Source organism: Citrus sinensis, chromosome 4, assembly GCF_022201045.2.
Source record: "Citrus sinensis cultivar Valencia sweet orange chromosome 4, DVS_A1.0, whole genome shotgun sequence".
Lineage (NCBI taxonomy): Eukaryota > Viridiplantae > Streptophyta > Magnoliopsida > Sapindales > Rutaceae > Citrus > Citrus sinensis.
The window spans coordinates 4,122,450-4,127,646 of NC_068559.1; the positions used below are offsets into that span (position 1 = coordinate 4,122,450).

At 33.3% G+C, this 5,197-nt stretch overlaps 1 non-coding gene across 1 annotated transcript; it reads right to left on the reverse strand.

Annotated features, from left to right (window-relative positions):
- Positions 1–4,373: 4,373 nt before the first annotated feature.
- On the reverse strand, positions 4,374–4,480 carry LOC112496600 (small nucleolar RNA R71). The gene has a single exon (XR_003063126.1). It is a non-coding gene; the product is annotated as a small nucleolar RNA R71 (small nucleolar RNA).
- Between the last annotated feature and the right edge of the window lie 717 nt (positions 4,481–5,197).

Below are 5,197 nucleotides of genomic sequence, written 5' to 3' on the forward strand. Positions count from 1 at the left end.
ACCAAGTTCTTTCCTTATCTTTACAAACCTATTGCATCCGTATTCCTTTCTTGAAATTTAAACTTCCGGTCACCCACAGTTATGCATATGATTGAAGCACACAATTTATTATAAATCAAATGAAACTTATTAAAAGTAAATTGAAATAGATGTTTATACAAAACATTCCTAAAATGCAATAAAAACATGTCATCTACTCTCCAAGTAATCTTGATTTAATTCCAAAAGTGCCATGATAACTCTCATTTTATAGAGTTATCACACCCCCCAAACTTAAACCATTACTTGTCCTCAAGTAATGACAACAACACTCACACTTCAATCACACAATCATGCAACAAATAACTTAGCTCTGTTATCAAATTTGTAAGGATTCTTCAACCTTCATATCACAGTCTTAATCATGCAAAATTGCCATAGTAGTTCCGTTCTATACTTAGGTCTCATTCTGTCCAAAGTGAGTGCGTGCACTTTGATCAAATTTCAAAGGCACTGCAACATTGCACAGACATTATATAACTCAGAGGTAAAGCATAAGTACATTCACATGTGGGGGCTGAAGTCATAAACAAGTTCAAACTATGCTATAGTAAAATATTCTTTTTTTATTAGTCAATCAATGAAATTCTCTTTAATGTATCAATTGTGGAATTAGAGTTGCACTGATACCTCCTTTGATCTGCAACAATAGAAAACTACCAGGGCCGCCAGATTTTCTTCCTGCGAAAACCCTCCGACGCTTAAGTCAGCAATTGAGTTTTATTTTCAAGGAAAATAGTAATTTCACTCTCTTGATTTTAAGTATCTAATCTCTGTTTTTCATAATTCTTATCTCTTTTTTTGGAGAAAGAAAGAAAAAAAAGACCCCTCTTTCTGGATCTTCCCCTGCTCTTATAGACAACCTTGCATGTTGCTTGTTTTTTAATGTGCAGTCGTTATCAAATTGAATGTGCTACTTGAATATGTGAATTAATATATCTGTTGGCATAGTTATTGAGCTGTCGTTAGAATGTTCTATCGTGCTTCATTATTGCATGACGTTTTTAACGTTACGAACTAGCTTCAACATAGAGTTCTTTAATCTGGGTATTAAACCAAATCATGGGATGGATCGACCAGATCATGGTCTCCTCGCAAAATGCTGGTCGCTTACCTTTATAACTCTGATATCAAATAGTTGTATGTTTATATCCCAAATAATATATGTCCAAGTCCAAGTTCAAAGCTCAATCCATGGAAGATTTAAGAATTGTGTAGAGAATGAGAGATGTCTATAATTTAAAAATATCAAGTAGTGGTGAAAATATGTAAGTCTAGAAATCACTTGAAAATATGAAGATATTTGTAAAATGTGGTTGTCATATTTTTGTAATTTAATATTTGTGTGGTTTGTATTAGTTCTAGGTTACTCTAAATAGGCTCTTTATTGTAGGCGTCAAGAGACGAGTGATGAATTCGAAAAGAGAAATAAGAGCGAGTTGCGAGTGTTGTAGTAATTTTATTGTAAAATATCAATAAAGTCGTTTGGTTTAATAAATTTTACAATTATTCAAATAGTTTCGTTTGTGCATTTTAGTCCTTAGTTTTTAACAATCTTGGCGTTTGATAAATTTTTAAACAAATTACTTTTGATAAAATCACATCATTCTACAGCAGATTTGGGAAAAAGGAAGAAGTAACTTTTAATAAAAGTCTAAAACTAACTTTATTTAATTAAGAAATAAAATCATTAAATTTAAAGAGACCTAATTTCATATTTAATGTAAAATTGTTGAAAGGTAATAGTGAATTTTTAATATAAATATTGCCTAGTAATTAATTTGTGTATTAAAAAAAATCATATCTTGGGTCACTAATTATTGATTAATATCTTAATAAACTCTAGGAAAATCGATTAACCCATAATTTGTGTATATTGATTAATATATTAACTCCAAGATGGTCACCAAATTGGGTTACTAAAAATTGCCTGGTATTAGTATAATAACTTTTAGGGATACAAATTGTCGTTTTCCTATATACTATTTTCTACAAGATCAAAAGGAACTTAATTTTGGTCATTAGTTATAGAGTAGAACGTATGTGAAATATATTTTGCAAAAAAAAAAAAAAATTAAATAAAACAATAAAAATTTTCCCTTGTTTCTTGCAGTCTCAACAATTTCTTGATTGATTAGAACTGTGTGTTCAAAATAGGTTGTGGTTGTAAATTAGTTGATAACTCTATGAAATGAGAGTTATTACGGTAATTCTAGACTTAAATTGAGACCTCTTAGAGAGCAAATGATGTGTTTTTATTGTATTTTTGTTACATTTTGCATAAACATTTATTTTAGTTTCGTCCTAATAAGTTTTGCTTGATTTAATTAATTTGTGATCAAATTGTGTGCATAATCGTATACGATTTAGGGAAAGAATTTTGAAGCAATAGACTAGCACAAAAGATGAAGCATATGGCCACAAAAGAAGTAAAACAAAATTTAGAACAGTGCAATGCTAGAGCCGTTGCTGTAGCAATCCTAGAACAACGATAGAGAAAACTTAGCACGAGATATTTGCAGAATTGAGATCTGCAGTTTCCTAATCTGACTCATGTGTGCCCTAGGCTGATGTTTACCCTAATTTTCAGTATAAAAAGAGGCGCGCAACATGTAAAACGGCGGCAAGGAATTAACATAGAAAAAATCAAGAGGAAAAGAAGAACACAATCAGAATTCAAGGGAACAAATGCTACATCAGTGAAGAATCCAGCATAGTTGTTTAGATTTAGTCTCCATCGTTCTTTACTTGTTCTTTTCTCTACTCTTTGATTGAACCAATGTATTTCGTGACCATTAGTTTGCTGTTTGTTTCTTTTTGTCAAAAGATGAACTAAACTTGCTTGTAGTTGAGTGACAAACAATCTGAATGAGTTTTTGAATGTTCTTATGAGTTACTGTATGATTGTTATAGCATTTTACTCTAGTAGCTATTATTATAACTGTTATTTCGGTTGACCACCCATTTAATGGTTCAAGTTAAGATAGAGCTGTAAAAGGGTCTGTCTTAGTGGATATTACGGAAGTAATACTTGATCTTAATTTGAGTTTCCTGAATTAAGTTTATCTTGAATCCCATAAGAGCTATACTTGAAGTTAAGATTTGTGAAGCACTAGAAATAAGCACTCACCTTGTAGGGTTGATACAATGGATGTTCACAATGCCATGCCTCATGTAGAATAACAACTGGTCATTGTTAGGATACTTAAAGGTATGAGAAGTCTAACACGCGAGAGCTGAGGATGCAAAATAATTCTGCCCAGTGCTGTAGGAATTGCTGTAGCAACTGGTATTAATTTGATGAAAAGCAGTCAACCTATGAAAAGAGTTTGATAATGCAACTACCTCATTCTCAATTGATTCTTTTAAGCAATTTATTTAGTTTATTTTACTACTGCAGTTATTTGTTTTATTTCCTTACAATTGTTACTTTCGGTAGCAAATAACTTTGAATTTGTTCATCTTGAAATAAAATAAAACTATTGTGATTGCTGTAGCATTTCTAGTAACATCAATCCCTGTAGAGACGATCTTAAATACTCATCATTTTATTACTTGTTGTGTATACTTGTACATTGGCATCAATAGCAATTGAGTTTAAAATTCACCAATAATTTTTTGGCGCCGTTACCGGGGATTGATTGTTTATTTTCGAAGTGTGAAGTAAATCTTGATAGTGCCAATTTGATCTAATTTAATTTATTTATTGAGAGATCAACAATTGCATGCGCAAAGACAGATCTGTTGTATTCCAATTTGATCATGAGATTGAAAGGACTGTAAGAAGACTGCGAAGAGAACAAAAAAATTTAAAATCTGTTTCAGACATGGATAATCTGCAGGATGTGGGAAACTTGGACCCTCATGGGCCACCACAACCTGTCAACATTCAAGAGGGGCTGAATGAGCATATTAATCAGAGACAGCCAGGCAACAACAATATTATTTATATGGCTGATGACAGAGACAAGGCTATCAGAGGTTATGCTGTATTAACTCTTCAAGTTGTACATCTTGGGACAGTCAGACTTGAAGTGGAAGCTGCAAACTTTGAACTTAAACTAGTGATGTTCCAAATGCTGCAAACAATGGGTCAATTCAATGGACTACCAAATGAAGATCCTCACCTCCATCTTAAGTTATTTTTGGAAGTGAGTGATGCTCTTAAAATTGCTAGAGCAACACAAGATGCTTTAAGACTGAGGCTTTTTCCTTATTCCTTAAGAGATAGAGCAAGAGCATGATTGAACTCATTACCCTCTGATTCCATAACTACATGGAATGACTTGGCTGATAAATTCCTAATGAAATATTTTCCACCAACCAAGAATACAAAATTGCGAAATGAGATCACTTCATTTCATCAACTTGAAGATGAGAGTTTGTATGATGCTTGGGAGAGATTTAAAGAACTGCTCAGAAGGTGTCCTCATCATGGCATTCCTTGTTGCATACAATTGGAGACTTTCTATAATGGGTTGAATCATAGTACGAGATTGATGGTGGATACTTCAACAAATGGAGCTTTGTTATCTAAATCCTACACTGAAGCTTATGAAATCTTGGAGAGAATTGCCAACAATAATTATCAGTGGCCATCAACTAGACAGCCAACAACAAGAGGTGCAATAGGGGTACATAATATAGATGCCATCACAGTATTATCAACACAAGTAACCTGATTGACTAACATAGTAAAAGCCATGACTTCTGCTCCAGCAGCAGTTAAGCAGATTGCAGAACTGTCTTGCTTGTATTGTGGTGAAGAACATGACTTTAATAACTGCCCTGGAAATCTAGCATCAGTAAATTATGTGGGTAATTTCAACCGACAACTTCAAAACAACCCATATTCAAATACTTACAACCCTGAATGGAAGCACCACCCAAATTTCTCATGGAGCAGTCAAAATAAAAATGCTCCAACATTGAATGGATAGAATAGGAACACTCAACCACCTGATTTTCATCAACAGAGTCAAGGGCAAAAACACACCAACCAAGATCCAATCACTTCATTGGAAGCACTGATTAAGGAATACATTGCAAAGAATAAAGCAATTATGTAGAGCCAAGCTGTATCCTTGAGAAACCTGGAAAACCAAATGGGACAGCTTGCCACAGCAATGAGTAGCAGAACTCAAGGAAGCTTACCCAG